This window comes from Spea bombifrons, chromosome 3 (assembly GCF_027358695.1).
Source record: "Spea bombifrons isolate aSpeBom1 chromosome 3, aSpeBom1.2.pri, whole genome shotgun sequence".
NCBI lineage: Eukaryota > Metazoa > Chordata > Amphibia > Anura > Pelobatidae > Spea > Spea bombifrons.
This window is the reverse complement of record NC_071089.1, coordinates 66,328,184-66,346,083: the sequence shown is the minus strand read 5'-3', so window position 1 is coordinate 66,346,083 and position 17,900 is coordinate 66,328,184.

The window sequence follows — 17,900 nt, the reverse complement described above, 5'->3', positions numbered from 1 at the left end:
CTTTCCTTGGACCACTTTTGATAATGACCACTGCAGACTGGAAACACCCCAAAAGAGCTGCAGTTTTGGAGATGCTCTGACTTAGTCCTCTAGTCATTACAATTTGGCCCTTGTCAAAGTCACTCAGTTCCTTATGATTGCCCATTTTGCCTGATTCTAACGCATCCACATTGAGGATGAAATATGGAATTGTGTGGGCTCATTCACCCCCACTCACTCTTTCACATTATTATTCTCATTCTCCCTCTCACGCTCTCTGAATGTCTCCCTACCTTCTCCTCCTCTTCATATTCTTGTTCTTTTGTCTTCCCTCTTCTTTCTTTTTTTTCCTTCCGCATCTCTGCGGACATGACCTCATGGTGAACTTCAGCAAAAATGGGGGAGCTGCCAGTGACATCTTGTTCCCCAACTGGGGGATCGAGGGAGAGGGTGTGCCTAAAAGCCCTGCCATTTTGCCCAAAGATAACCTTCCGTGAATAAAGAAGAAGTGGCGCTGCAAGACACAGAATCACGGTGGAGAATGTAGGGCTACATTCAGTGAGAGAGAGTGAATGAGAATGAAGGTGTGAGACAGTGAATGTGGCCGTCCGACAACAAATTTAATTTCTTTTTGTCTGAAGTGAATGGGCAAGAAACATAATTTGTCATCTCAAAGTGAATAGGCCAAAAAGAAACCAACACATTTGTATGAATAGTTTTTGTTCCATTTGCAGATGTCTACTATCCATATATGCACATACACAATGCATTAGCAAGCCATTTACTGCTCAATAGGATTACTACTTTTCTTAGTAACCCATAGACAGTTAGAATGGGATTGGAACACTCCAGACAGTATCATGCACAAGCATCACATTAAAAGGGACAGAAACAAAACCAAGGGGCATCATGCACAGCAAGTTATTGTTCCCACAAACCTACACAAAAGTTACTCACGTAACTGATTACCCATCAGATAACATGAAAAGAAATATTTACATTTGCATTGGAAGCTACTTCTGTCCTCGTGCTGCAACACGCTTTGTAATCCCGAGCTTCGTTTCAGCCTCATACTCAAATAAACAGAAAATCTGTTGGATGTTTTTGATTACTAGATATATATATGTATAACATACAAAAAATCAGCCGTGGCAAGTACCTATCAAAGTGTGATAGTGGCATCTGTAGGTAAGGATTTAGGAGCAAAATGAGCTGGAGCAATATCTTTTAGTTCACTTTTCTTACAGTGACTTACAGTGCAGGCATTCTACAGATAAACATTAGGAAAACAGTTGGATTATTTATTGACGCTGACTGAGGTATCATTGCCAGTATCATGATGTAATTAAAATCCCCCAAAGAGCATATCTGACGATGCAAAGAAACACACCACTAGTTCCCGAGTGGACAACATGAACATTTACAATCATGTCACTTTGATGTCAGATACGCATGATTTTTCCCTTTGTGCTCCCAGGACAGTTGTTGGGAGTATTTCACTTTCCAGGCAGTTTTCAAACTTTAAAAACCCAAGACACGATTCTTTCATTTATTTTAAAATAATGCACACAAGACGATAGAACATTGAAAGGTCAGGTCATTAAGCTGCAGATGTGTTAAGAATAAAATGTTTGCTAATGTCAAATATCACTCACTTTTATTAGATTTCATTGTAAGTACAAATGAAACATCTCTAGAATAATTATTATTTGATGTATGCAATGAGGGTGTTTTTGTGATGCATGTAATTGGTTTTCAATTAGTACTTCCACAAAACATGACTGAGTTAGCATCAATGTGGGGCCCTCTTTTAAAGACACAAATACAATATAAAGACACAAAAAACACCATAGTCATTTTAACAATGCTTTATTATAAAGTCGACTATGGATAATTTAGGGCACGGTGCAGTCCGCTTTTTGCCTTCCACACCATGACACGGATATATAAAAAAACTTTATTATAATAAAAACATACAATATTTGAAAACACATGATAAACATGATGTAATATGGCAATACACTAAATGTCCAAGCCAACATCAGAAAAATGTATCCCATCCCACCTAAACAAACCCGCGGGATCCCCCTCCAACTCAACATGCTTTACGATGACACTACTCTGATGATACCATCTCGATCCCTGTGTGAGAATTAGCCCCGCGCCACCGAATACGAGGAACAATATCGGACCACACAAAAAACGATAGGAGACCTGAGAGGGACCTGTCCCAAATCAGTCCCTCCAACATGCAAACCGACCAGAAAATTATGGGGCGCAGATACATATAGGGAAAAAAAAAACAACAATATAGTGTAGAGTGTAAGATCAATCTTATGTGGAAGTGAAGTGTTGCACTCACAAGTGAAACAGATGATCCAAACCTATCAGAGTGAAATGCAGTGATATCTTTAATGATCTTCTTGTTGAATCTAAAAAATAAGCTAAAATGGTGCAATATCTTAGGTAAAAAATCAAGTTCACCGATAAAAATGCACTCACATTTAGTCCATGCACTCAAAGTGTATAAAAGCGTGTGTGTAGAAAATCCACCGATTGTGGAATATAAAATAGTTCAAATAGATCCTTCCAAACGCGACTTGGCTTCCTCAGTAGAAGTATAATCGATCCGGTCCAACATGCAGCAACAGGACCTGGGGCACCCCATGCAACACAATATGCCGTGACAACCGTCCCACCGCAGACCCCGGAAACCACCACCACCTTAGATGGGTCGAAACCAAGCTGTTTACCTGCAGGATGAACAGCAGCAGGCCTCGCTGCCCGATACACAAAGGAGTGTCCCAGGATCCACACGAGAACTTTGCCTGAACCTAAAAGAAAGAACAAACACATAAGACACAAAGCTGACCAAAACAATAAAGCACTCACAACAAATGCGGGCGAACATAAGAGCGGAACCTAGACGTTTCCCACGGTCCAATCCTCATGATAACATCCAGGTGAAGACCCAAACAAGCCGCCTCAGTAGCAGCCCCAATCCGGAAAGAGTGAGTTAGGATAAATGTGTGACACTAGAGTGAGCTGGTAGGAGATGTGAGGGGATATGGGTAAGTGGGCAGGTGGTGAGGTCGGACAAAAGGGTTCTAGAAACCTCACAAGGGGTGACACGATTAAAGCAGCTGAAGGTGGCTAATGGCAAAGGGCAGGGTTGAGTTTTAGATTAAATAGCATCATGGGGGAGGATGTTATCCCTGATGTTATTTATTTTATAATGATTATATATGAGTGCGTTAAAAGTGGAAAACTGAAGAGAGTATAAAAACACTATGTTTGTTTGGAGAAATGGCGAGCAGAGCCATAGGAAGGTAGCATTAATCTGTGGGTATGCAAATCAGTAAAAGTGATTTCCTCCACAGATGCGCTGTGCAGTGTGAGCACTTTTGGAGGTGGTGGACCTGTTTGGAATTCCATTTCTCAGGCGAAAGGCGTATTGAGCAACCTCATCTAGGATCAGAGCTGTGGCAACATCAGGAAATAAAGGTAAATATGATAAAAAGGAAAGGCAGATGTGTGTTTTAAGCTGTAGAGGTAGACGAGGTATGGGAGGTATGTTAAAAGGTTGTAATTACGAGAGAGATACGAGACTGGAAATTCCGAATTTTTTATCGGACTATTTTGGACTCTTGGCATTTAAGCTTTTGTGCACAGCTTTCCATGTTGTGCCACTGTTGACCGCAAGTGTATCATGATTTGTTATATAATTTTATCCAAGATACCACACCATTGTAGACTGTCTATTTTACAGATTTTAAGAAGCCATTAAAAGGAATTTTTAACTGAATCCTCTGATGGGTCCGATTCATCAAGATTTCATAACTCTTTGGCTTTCTCCATTCAGACAATTTGTCAAAGCTTGGTTTATTAAATACAAGAGCACCTTAATCAAGCAAGTTAAATATTTACAGTGTAAAGCTAATTAGGATTTAATATTTTATTAATCAAACACAGAAAGATAATACATTATATTATGGAAAGTAGGCTGTTGAAGTTACTATATTTTTATCAATTCATATACTGGAACATATTAATGGATAAACAATGAGTCTTGGCTAACTTATATTTCCCCAGTTGGCCTTGCTAGCTGCAGATGATTTCACACTCGGATCTATGATTTAATGATTTCTGTGTATTTAACAGAAAAAAAACAACCAGCATGTGAAGGGGAGTCTGTTCACTACACATCCAGTTGTAAATTATTATAGAGATAGTTCAACGGAACTTCATAGCATAGCATTTTTAGTCTCCTAAATCACTGTAAAATTGCTTTGGAGGGCTTTTGAGTTGCTTTCAGGGACAGTCAACTCAAGTCATCTTTAAACGTTATTGAGTCAAATAACCTTTCTTTATTAATTTGTATTAGTTGGGTTGCTCCAAATCAGCCAACTCAGTTGACATTGGGTTTAGTAGTTGAATGAGCTCCATAAAAAAGGCATGTTAGTTCTCATTTTAGTGCGATTTACTAGGTAATCAAAAACAATTTTTGTGGTTTTACAAAACTAAGAACCATCACTTGCATTGTGGATTTTTTGAACTTTTTAATTGTTCAAATGCTTTTTTTGCAGTAATTATCATTATTTGACATTTATATTATTACATTAAATTCTATATATCATTTACATTTTTGAATTACTACTCAAAAACATGCAAATATGATTACAATGTCTATCATTTAAAATGTGTATGTAACAGTTGTATTTGTCTCGTATCAATTTCTGTTCACATCAAACAATCATCTGGACATTTTACGGCTTCTTTAGCTTAAATGAATCTGATCTGACAAGAAGTAATTTTCAATCAATTATTGTGTTTGTTGTGAGAGTTACATGCGCTAAACGTACATGTGGTTAAGTAGTTGGATCCAGTCACTAATAAGTTGACTCGACCAGACATGCCTTAAGACACATGCCCTTGTATGCTAACACTCACAAAACACCTTGCAGATTCACTAATCTGTGAGTTGTTTGCAAAGGTATACAAGTGCCTGCAACTTTAAATTATGTTAATTTCAGGTAAAGGCATGCAAGTTCAATGTGAACTAGCACACCCTTACCTGAAACTCACAAAATTACTTTCCCCTAAAAAAAAAAAAAAAATTAGGGACCCCTTCTTTACCAATATGGGGGCAGCGGTGATTGCTGAAGGCTTTATTGACATACACTTAGGCAGAGTTTATATTTTGTGGCTGCTAGTTACCGTAATCTAGTTATAGAGTACCAGCAGATTCAGTTGCAATGTTGCAATGAAAGTGAATACAACATTGCCAATCACATTAAAACTCCCAATATATGTTAACTATGAACACACATAAAGCATACTAGTAGAAAATTATTACAATCTTTTAATTCAATATGTACTAAGATGTGAAACGGAAGCTTTAAACTTAGAAATGTAAAATCCACTGGGATTTGGTTTGGAGTTTGATTATGTATAGCCCAGAGGTAGGCACCAGCATTGCTCAGGGTGGCAATTTTCTGGGGTCTGTGGTGGTCAATTTAATGATGTTCTATATGCCATCACAGACCTTGACACAGACACAGCCTAGCACTAGTATAACCAATGGTTCCTTTATAAGATGTGGTCCTAACCTTCAATGTTCTATGTTCTCAGTTAGTTGCCCATTGCCTCCTGACCTATCCTAAAGAGCACATATATCCAGACTCCTTCTGTTACTACTATAGAATAATTTTTAAAAAAACAAGACACAAAACTATCAGCACAGAAGGGGAATTCAAAAGCAAATACACAGTCAAAATAAAATGTGGAAAAATACGTACCAGTTTCATTTTCTATAACTATTGTACCATTCAGTTTATAAATTAAAAGTCTGAGATTTTCTGTTGACGTTTTTATGTTCCACTGAAGAGTGAAATTACTACCCATAGCAATACATATTGCAATGTCCCTCAACTTATATTATTGCAGGGCTGTGTGAATCCTGATTTTATTGCCAGAGGTTAATATTTTATCTCCATTGTCTAACGATTCTCATTTATTCACGTTTCCTCCCATAAATTATGACTTATAAATAATAAATTGTATTTCCTGCAACTTTTGCAATAGTATTCCAAAATAATACCACACTAAACCATTTTGCCTTTGCCTCAGATATAGTCCTAAAAAAATAAATAAAAAACTACTGATAAATATATTGTGCCACTTATTGGGCTCCGTGACATATTAAATAAGCATATAATTGCACTGTGTTCCCTGCAAAGGAAAAAAACACATTTTGTACTGATGCCTTTTTGGCTGAATTGCAATAGATTTTTGCATTTCTGTATCTTTTATATATATCTAGATACTCTGCATTAGCTGTCTCCAAATTACTGTATAAGTGTGAGTGCTATTTCAGCTTCAATGTATTACATGACTGAAGAAGAGACCTGAGTAGTCTTGAACGTTAGCAATCTGTTCCCATTCCCATAACAATATCGTCTTGGTACCACATTTGACAATTTTTATTAAAACACATTAGCAGATTTGTTATTTATACCTCTGATGATTAAATCGTGTGCAGCACATAAATCAATATTACCATGCCTCCTCCATGGCCACAGTCCTTCCTTCTAGGCACTGGGATATGGGGTCATATCCAAGTGATCCACTTATGAAGAATGGGTGGTCCCTGTAAACAGCATGTTTACCTTAACCCAATAACGACAGACACATGAAACTAGGGTTGGAAAGGCCACATACATTTTTATTTACTAACCAAGTCAATGCCACGCAAAGAATACTAAACTGAACTCATAAATATAATAAATAACATCAATACACATAAATAGCTAACAAAAAAAATAAAGCCTACCAGGCAAACTAGGAACCACCACACAGGGATGGACATTCCAAGATACCCAAACCTGAGACTCCCAGCACCACCTACCGGGAACCTCCCATCAAATGCTCTCCCCCAGAGCCTTCACACCCCCTAGATGCCTGGTAAGCTACCCACATGGCTGTGACAGCAGAAATACCCCAACACAACACAATAAACAGGGAGGGAGGGCAGACAAACAACACAGGGTAAGGTGACTACAAAATGTGCCCAAACCTCTTGTCACAACCCCTTAAATAACCACCCCCTTAACCCCAACCTACCAAAACTGGTGCCAAAGCCTGGCCCTACTCGGTAACCCAGTCAGGGCCCACTCTGTCCATGCTAGCCCCTGCGGGCATCTTTCTTTTCACTGAACGTTTAGATATTAAATTACAGAAATCCTTATGCAAAATTTTTAGTGTTTAGAAGAACAACCTGCTTTGTGTATGTTTCTGGCAAAAAAATATAAATGATGAAACAAATAATACAAAAAAATAATGGGGGGCAATATTACTTGATTTCAATCAGTAGTTTTGTGAATTGCTTGTGCATTCATCGGTACTAGTAATCATACCTGGGAACTCTCCAGGTTTCGCCCAGAGACTAACGGAGAAAGGCTGGTTCTCCTTGCTGACACCCAAATCCTCTGGGTGGCAGGGGTGGGATCTTGACATGCCCCACTCCCCGCCATTTCCTCTTTAAATGGAGGTGTTTCCCGCGATGTTGTTATTCAACAAAAGCATGATAAACCTCTCAACTTTTATAAACATCTTCTCTTTGTTATTACTTTGTTATTACCTGAGTCATTCGAACTGCTTTGGTGTTTGCACCCAGGTAAAATACAATGAACCAAAAGCATAAAATTAACTCCTTGACAGGCAACCAAAACACCCAAGGTAACCAATTCTCTCAGTGTTTCCGTCCTCTGCCTACTCCCAAAACCAGTCAGGTGTTGCCATGGCAATCAGTTTGTTTACCGTCATATGGAGTCAGCTTTCCCCAACTAGGGCCCACTGTGCCAAAATGTGTATTGTATTTACATTTTTCTGGTAAGTAACCTCATCCAGATTTTTCATGTAGGGACTCTTTTTTTTTTAAAATTCTTAAAAGCCCAGTTATTGGCAGTTCCAGCAACTTCTTCTTAACAACATGTTTTCATATTATCATGTGATAGTGTACATTAAGGAGTTATATGTTTGTAAGCTTTCAAATGATAGTAAGGGCCCTCAGCAACACAGCATCTTTGTGTGGGTGGTATTCTAAGGAAAAACACATCTCCAGGAGAAACATAAAGACACATCATCCTTTCTCATCTAACACCTGTGTTTACCCAGGTTCTGCAATAGGTTTTGTCAGTCTGACTAGGATTTGGGATTAGACTGTAAACAAATTTCTTTCTAGACAATTACTTTAAGTAAATTTGATGGACACAAATTAAACATTGGTTTACCGATGAGGTCTGGCTCCAGGTCAGAATGAATCTGCTCTCTGTCTTTACTGAACCCGTTATTATTATTCAGGTATCCTCCATAAACAATAAAAACTACAATACCATATTAATTGTATTGCAGCTATTGCAATATAATACTTTAGACAACATGTCTTTGTTGGTTAGTTGTATTTACTATTCAGATGCTTGATGCCAGAAAGGAACATATAGAACAGAAAAAAACAAATTTATAATTAATTAGTTAATTGCATGTACAAGTATAATGTAAAAATGTGCAAGGAAAATTTAATAGGTTTAAACTGTGGTTGAAACTTATGGATGGGGTGTTTTTTTTGTGTGAAATCCACTGCATTTACCCTGGTCCCAGCGTACCACTGTGGAGCTCACACAGTGTGCGTGGAAACTCACTTTTTCCACCCAGGTTCCTGCTTCCCCACGAGGCCAGCTCAGCCCTTCTTGCCAGTTTTGCCTTTATTATGAATAGGGCCGGCCCAAGACATAGTGCCGCCTGGGGCAAAATTGAAATGTCCCCCTGTCGACGCCACTGCTCATTATCTACCCTTCCTCTCCCTACCTTCTCATTATCTACCCTCCTCCCGCCCTATTATCTACCCTATCCCCCACCTTTGTATTTCACTTACCTTCCAGCAGTCCTGCGGCGAGAGTCATATTCCAGCGCTCAGCATTACAAGCCGGCACCGACACCGAGTTAGAGGGCTCTCAGAGGAGAGAGAGAGGGGCGCCGAGCGGGTACTGACAACTTGATAAGCGAAAAACACTCTGCGCCCCTCTTCAAAAGTGCCGCCTGGGGCAATTGCCCCACTCTGCTCCATGGCAGGGCCGGCCCTGATTATGAACAATGAAGGGACGAAGTTGAAAGCACAACTCTCCTGCAAACTCTCCTGACAACTCTCCCTCTCGTGCAGAAAGCCCTTTATCAGGAACATTGGTGAAAAACCAGCAGCTGGATCTCTTTTATTGCACTACTGTTACTGCTTGGTGCTAAAGCTGACTGGAATATAGACACTCTTCTATGTACAGTCTGCATATCTGCTTTCTGTGGTATAATGTGTGTGGCTGTTACATGCCTATTTCAAAAACGACAGTGCTTAAATGGTTAATAAAGGGTCATTATAATTTTGATTCATATCTGCAATGATTGCTATAGCAAAATGAGGGCAATCAAATACAGTTCATCTGATGTTTAGGAATCATCACACTTACATAGCTTACAGGGCAACAGATGGCTCACGGCAAATTAGATATTCTGAACTCACTGCTTCATGAACTTTGGGATACATTTATAAAGCTCTAAAAATTAAGTTTAGCAATCGACAGGAGCATATTCTGCGGCAATTGCAGTACATGAAACATTTTGTACAGTGCTATTTATTCATACAGTGTTGAGTATCATGTAGAAGTGGATCACCACATCAACCAGTCCATTTACATAAACTGGAACAAGGTGTAGCTTCACTGGCAAATAAGTAAAGCTGCTTGTACACTACTAAGGTGGAGTGATTGGGTCTGAAATCATATACAGAAACTCAAAACTCAGAGGCTCAGTTCTATGGGAAAAGATACTGCTCAAAGGTACTGCTTTTATGTAGCAAATTAATTTACCTTTTCACGCTTGTAGTAATACAAGAATGATATTTTTGGTGCTCTAGGGGACGTCTGTAATCTTGCAGCTGCTGTACTCTAAATAAAAACAGCTTTAGAGAGGCATCATGAGGATGCAAAAAGTCTGTAATATTAGAGGCTTTTTGTTAAGCAAATAGATATAGTGTCCATGAATTAGGCTTCTACTTAGGTCACAGCAATCTTTTATGAAAGGTTATAAGAAATTAAATGCTCATTCATGTAGTAAATTGATATCATACCTGGAAAATACCACTTCCCATTCACCTCTGCTCTGATCTGCCCCTTACTGACCCCTTACTTAACAGTCTGGTCTTCCCTCTGACAACTCTGGCCAAAAGTTTTGTTTTTTTAGTGTCATTGAATGATACTCATCATTCCTGTTGCTGTGGGATCATGTAATGTATATTAAGGGCAGAAGCACATATGAGAAACCGAAGAAAGATGGGGAAAGAGGAAAAGGAGCACTACAAGGGAAAAAGAAAATAGGAGAGGAAGCATCAGGATCTCAGGTAGGAACCAAGTTGCAGGTCCAGATGTCAGAAATCCAGGCAACAAAGGTTCATAAGCAGAATAGGCAGGCCAAGGGTCAAAGAGCGGATATAAGATATATAAGATAAGATAAGATATATATGATATATAAGATATATAGCCTCAGGACTCAGGACCCGGTCTGCCCCCGCCTCCATCACGTGAGCGGGAGCTCGGTCAGCGGTTGGACAGCGGCGGGGAGGATGGGTAATTTGCGCAATGCGTGACAGAGAGAGAGAGAGAGAGAGAGAGAGAGAGAGAGGCGAAGAGAGAGAGAGTAAGATACATAAATAAAAGGAAAAGTTAAGAAACAGGACAGGGAGAGAGGAATAGAGTGAGAGAGAAAAAGAGAGGATTAGAGGAAAAAAGAAAGAAAGAAAGAAAGAGGGCCAAATTATAATAACCAGTACACCTATCCACATTGATCACTATAGTTGTTCCACTGTATTGCACAAAATATCACTCCATCTATGAAATAGATCAGCTGTAATAGATTAACATTTTGAGTCAATATTTTTCATTATCAGCGACACTAAATAATGCCAGAATAGGTGAATGAACGATGGTGCGTTTGGAAATGTTTGATGTGAGTGAAATAACATCGGGGAACTACAGCACGCTAAAGTTATCTTGCCTTCTTGGATGGAAGGGGATAAAATGTAGGTTACCTCCTCTCATGATCATCAACATAAAAATATGTAAATTAAAATATTTGAAAAATAGCAGTATAGATACACTATCAATGGAGCTTTGAAATAACCAAGCTCTGATATGTTCCCCTGGCGCACCTTTGTAGTTATGTCTAGGGTGTCCAGTTTGCTGTTTGGAAACATTATTTAGTGTCTGTTTGTTGAATGATGTGCCTTTGGATGGATGTGATGCATCAGAGTGTACGTTAGTTGATGCAGATTGTCGCGTTGAAGATGGAGGATGCAAGCAAAAGGGTCTCGGATGAAAGACACAGGTGTACAACAGGGCTCTTAAGGGTAAGACACGGGGCACACAACATAATTACTTTATCTGGACAAGATGGTTGATGATGAAGTGCTTTAGGCAGACATAACATCTGCTTCACTGCTTCTACTTGGATCCAATATTATCTTGAGACTAGAGAAAGTAAGCTAAAGGAGTCATCTGGGTTTTTTATAAAAAAACAAAATTGGAATTACCTCTTTCTTTTTACCATGGTGGGCACATAAATCCTCAAAGTATTGCAGTTAGTGATGATGGTGCTTTTTAGGCTAAACCTTGAGAAAGAGCATGTCATCTTACTGGAGAATACCGATGGTTCCAAAAAATGTAATTTCTACTGCTTAGATCAAATGCCACTTAGATCATATGTTAAAAATTGGCATAGTTGCCAAAATATGCCTTTTTAGCTTACACTAGTTGGTTGCTAGCTATTTTCATATATATTTGCCCCAGTAGATCAAATAATAATATTATATACATTATGCAGTTTTGTGATACACATTGGGCCCATAGACCCCACAAAAATCTCCTCACAAGCAGTAACTATATCACTATTAAAAAGTTACTTTGTTCTTTTTCATTCCTAGCAGTTAATAATTAAAATCTTAGACAATATCCCATGGTGCACACAGCTTTCTTAAAAGGTCTCTGTCTGTCACTAAAATACGTCCTTCTTGTTTGTTATAATACATGGCGTCCCTGTGTAAATGTTTTATGAAACACACAGAATAATTTAGAAAGGTGATTTTAAAAATCGTCAGCACAACAGTCATGCACTTTTAACCATACCATCTAATGACCCTGTCAGTTGTTTAAATGTTACTAAGTATATTACCACAAATCATTATCTTATGGAAAGACAGACTGCCAGCTCTTTCTAGCAGAAGCCGTTCAAAGTTAATTATTTGATCCTATTCTTACCTTTAAGTGTCATCATTGATGAATATTTAGTATTTCTCAAGATATAATAAGGGTGGCCTTTTGTTTCCACCTTTTATGGGAGATGCCACTTTGTGATAATTATAGCGACCTACAATGGCCTTTCAAGTTCTTTAATTTATACTCTGGTGATTCCATAAGAGTCCCATGGTAACTTATTAATACATCCCTTTTGGGCTTTTTTTTTTATTTTTTTTTTACTTTAATCTTGCCTTCTTGTCCAATCTGTTGACATTGACAATTATTTCTTTACTTCAACTACTCTAGCATAAAACATACACTTCTGTAGCAAGATATTATAGTGTGTTTAGTGTTTAAAGCAACCACATAAACACACCAGTTTATATGCTTGTGTTAAGGCAAATGAAACCGCTTTTACTTGAACTGATTTATTTATAATCTCCTAGCTGAAGTTAGTGGTAGGTTTGTAATTTTGCCAGAAATGGGGGGGTGGGGAGATACTCTCTTTAGTACAAGAGTTACATTGTATTAATTATGTTGTTGAAACAGTGCTGATTCCTGCTACTCTCTGCTTTTGGCATCAAATAAAAATAGTGATTAGGCAAGTTCAGTTTTGTCATTAAATACAATCTCACTTGATTTATATTGTTTTTCCTAGTCCTATTACCCAGCATTTCTTTTGCAGTGCAAATGCAGCTGTAAGATTGTCTATGAATACAGCTTTCAAATGTGCAGATCAGGTTTCCCAAATATAACACAAAATAACTGTGATTAGTGAGCATCTCCAGCTTTTCAAACAAACAAAAGTGAAATAAATACACTTAGCATCTTCGCTACCAGTCGGAACCAGAATTACTCCCAAAAAGCAGCCAATGGCTTGAGAGGTAAGGCGATGTGTCTGTATGTACATGCATGTATGTATGTATGTGTGTGTGGATGAGTATGATTTGTGTGTTCCTAGGGGCCCAGGATGGCTTTAATCTGACACTGTTAGAAATGAAGGAATCAGGTTGGAAATCTGCACAGTTCTGCCAAAATTGGAATGATCAGGTAATAAACAAACAGAACATAAGCTAATTTAATATGGCCTATGTAAAGATAATGTTTAGTTAGTATGTATATAACTAGTTAATCCAATGTAGTAAAGGGTCTTAGGCTAACATCCATTTGCTTCTAGAACTTAAGCGCTTTCTACCTTTGAAAATATTCACACATAAATGACATATTTTCCTGCAAGTCCTTCTCAACTCAGCAAATTGCTGAGACGTTGCTTCAAGTTATATGAAATTAATGGGTATGTTTTTTTTTTGCAGGCTATTTAACTTTTTGATTAGGCAGCATTTTAAATGCTTGCCTTGAAGTTTTCTGGCTCACAAAACTTTATAAATTGAGTAGGTATTTCTATATTTGTATGCATCGTTATTTTGAAATAAATGCAGACAAACACAAAAAATGTTCCATAAACACAATGTGCTTCTTTTTTTAGACTTTGCCAATACTGTTCTAAATTTACAATACATATAGCCATCCTTTCTCATTACCTGAAAAGTAACATCATACCTGAAGACACTTTCCTTTTTTATCTTAGGGACCTGATACAGTAGCAGCAGGAGCCATATCAACATCATAGTTGATGTTTTGGGGTTTTGAGAATCCATCATAGCCATGCTTTAATTTAAAAAAGCCTTACATTAACAACTGGTATACTGGTATATGCCCTGGAGGCAGATGCTGCTTCTGTTCCGATACAAGTCCTCCCATGACTGGATTTGTGTGAAGCCGGAGGTAACCCTTTTTTTTAGCTACCCTCGCCCCTAACTCGCCCTGAACTCCCCTTCGGCACGATACAGATTTTCTCCAGGCTTGACCAAGGGGGCTTTCCTGTTGATGGGGTCAGAGGAGTCCCCGATGCTGCAGTCTTATATGCTCGGACCTAAGATCCGACCTTTCTCTACCCTTTCTAGGGATATAGTCCCGCCTTGCACCCTCTTTTTACAATTGAGTTATTATTACATTACATTGTGTCTATCCCACAAAAGCATAATCTTCTATGAGAGCTCACCCCTTTTGAATTGCTGCATACGAGGGATACCTTTCTACCACATAGCATCTCTATTTTATATAAGGTTCTTATTCAGGTGGAGGACGACCCCTTGCCCACAACAAGCGCTTGATATATCGTTGTCTAAATCAGAGTGGGAATAGATTTTTCGGTTGGCACATGGGTTCTCCATCAGTACTAAGGCTCAGGAGCTTTCCTATAACCCTCTCACGCAGTGGTATCGTACACTGTCGCGACACCACGCCATGTTCCCCGACCATCCCGATGTGTGTTGGAGGCATGGGTTGCTGGGAGCATCGGTTCTGCATATTTGGTGGGAATGTCCCCTTATTGTTCTGTTCTGGAGGGAGATACATGGAATCCTTCATCATTTTACTGACTACCCGCCCCCTTTCCGCCCTCTCAATTGCTTGTTATATCATACCTCCTTATCGGTGGCGGTTTATAAAAGATCGGTGGTCAGGCATTTATTAAATGAGGCCAAGGCTCTAATCCCCTGCATTGGGGTAACACCTCGCCGCCTTCCTTTAGGGAATGGGCCGGGCGGGTGGAGAACATGCGGGTTCTTGAGGAGTTGGTGGCCAGAGCTACAGATCACAAGGAAAGACATGGAAGAACATAGTTTTATTGGTCCTGTTACGTAGCTGATCCCTCGACATGGGCCCTTTTAGCTTAAATTCTTTGGTACTTTGGGAATGCCATGGCTTCAAATTTATGTTTTACCTTGCTGTAACCATATGTGTTTTTTTGTGCTGTTTTTTCTTATGTGTTAACTGAAACCGGTCCCTCCCCGCTCCCCCCCTTTTTTGTGTGTTCCCTGTTTTCTCCCTGCATTTTTTTGGTTTACAAACAAAATCAATAAAAAAAATTGATTTACGAACATTATATATGCAAAAAACATAAATCATAGAGCAAAGATAATATAATTTAAAGTAAAGATGTAATTTAACTGCACTAGACACCTTCCTGTCCTGGTTTCATTCAATTCACGGTGTAAGGTTTTTTCATCAAATTGTGCATCTAGAAGACCACTACTTCTCATCTTGTAGACTTTATAAAGATATATAATGGAGTGTTCATGCATTTATAGAACTCACAAACTTGCTTTAAATATTTTTTTTCATATCTGTATAGAAGAAATGATTACATATATATATATATATATATATATATGATATTTTTTCATCTAACCTTCTCTTGTCATATTCCTCACGGCATTGTGTGAGGAGATGAATCAACAGGGGAACTTCCAAGAATTGCATAAGAAAACAAAAATCCAGCAAAAAAGGATTTCAGATCTCCCAAGGTTCATTTTGCATTCACTACAATGGTTTGCAATTTAATTTCCCTTTGGGTAAACTGAGCTTTCATTTATCTGAGTCTCCTTTCACAACCTACACTGTATTGCCTGGGGTTTCAGCCTATGACATAACTAAAGGCATCATAAAGATCTATACCATCAGTGTCTTTGTTGAGCAATGTCTTGGGACAGTTGGTCTGTGAGCAGTTATCTCATCAGCAGGATCTTTTTTTTTTACACTGCAATTTTTTTTGTTTTTACTATTCTTTTAATTAAACCAATAATTTCCTGGCTTCACAGTTATCAGAGTCATATACTAATAACCTTTCCCTTTTTTTTCCAGATTCTGCTTCAGTTTTGAGAAAATAGATCAAGATACATAAAAAATACATGTTTTGTGTACAAACACTGCCCTTCGTCTCACCCCTAACTAACCGATCTAATATTCCTGTCCAAACCATAGCCAGCTCAGCTATTATTTTTTTCCATTGCTCATTCCTGCCTAGTATGTGAGCAATAATTAAAAGGCTAGCTGGTCACACAAGCTATAAATCAACCTAGGTAAAAATCTTAACTGTGTTTTTTATTAGTTTATTTTTTAATGTACTATGTTGAGAATTAAGAGGCCATGGGGCTAATTAACAAAAGTCCTGCAAGCACATGAGAAGCTAGTTTACACATATGCTTCATTTCTCCTGGTAAAATAATCAACCAAGGATAAAACATTGAGAATGGGGCACTGCACCCTGAAAGGTTTGTGTTATTATGAGCTCAATGTTATGATGTATATTTTAAGCGCACCACTGATATACATGCATACATAAATGCACAAATATTTTTGCATAAATAAATAGTAATGAGCCTAGAGAAATCATCCAAATAAATATCAAATTTATTGCTCAAACTTCATTTCCTACAAAAAAGCAAGTATATTTTGTGTACAGTGAATTATACGTACACATACGATATGGATTTTGTTGACTGCCATTAAATGGATTATTGTGTTTTCCTTTGTGTTTATGTTAATGTGTAACTGTTTTGTGTGGCTGCTGCATGTTTGTCAAAACAGAGAGTCAAGGGAAAAAGGCCTGCTAGTGTTTAGCAATAACTAAGTGAACCCATGAGAATTGATGTAAACCTCTTGCAGCTAGAAGACTAGAATTAAAACAAGAGAAAATAATGTATTCTCTTTCTCCTAAAAATTTGTATGCAGTACACTGATTTGTTACTTGCTGTAATGTTATGCAAACATTCGCAAACAAGCAAAGGAATGAAGCTTCCAGTTCTCGTAGAAAATATTTTTATTTAGAGCTATTGTGTAGTACATTAGGACAGATGTAAGACAATCATTTTTTCCTGTAGGTGCTAAATATGGATTTGCTGGAAATCCAAGCAGATTGTTCAACATTTAAAAAACATATGTTGCATTCATAGCTAAACTGCTGCAAAGAAAATTGTAAATAATATTAGCAATACAAGCATAAAGCTCTCACCTAATGTGTAGAGCGTTGAGCTAAATGTAAATTTTAGGTGTTATTGACCCCAAAGAAAATCTGCTAGAATGAAGTGCATTTTCATTGTCACTGTATAATATATATATATATCGTATTTGCTCGATTATAAGACGACCCTGATTATAAGACGACCCCCCAAATCTGAATATTAATTTAGGAAAAAAAGAAAAAGCCTTAATATAAGACGACCCTATAGGAAAAAAGTTTTACCAGTAAATGTTAATTCATGTCAATTATTTTTTTTTATTAAAAGCTATGATTGAGAAAAATGTTTTGGTTTTATTTCCTTCTATTTTCCAACCTGCCCCCCCAGTTATGCCTTATACCCTCTATATGCCACTGTGCTCCATGATATGCCTTTTAACCCTATATGCCACTGTGCCCCATGATATGCCTTTTGACCCCCTATGTGCCACTCTGCCTCCAGAAATGCCTTAAACCCCTATATGCCACTCTGGCATTAAGGGGGTTAAAAGGTATATTATGGGGCAGAGTGGCATATAGGGAGGTTTAAGGCATTTCAGGAGGCAGAGCGTAGTATAGAGCGTTAAAAAGGCATTTCTGGAGGCAGAGTGGCATAAAGGGGGTTAAAAGGCATTTCACAGAGCACGCTGCCTCCAGAAATGCCTTATGCCCCCATTTAACACTCCCCTGCCCCCCCAAACTTACCGGTGCTTCTGACTCCCCTGTCATGCAGCCGGGGCAGCGTG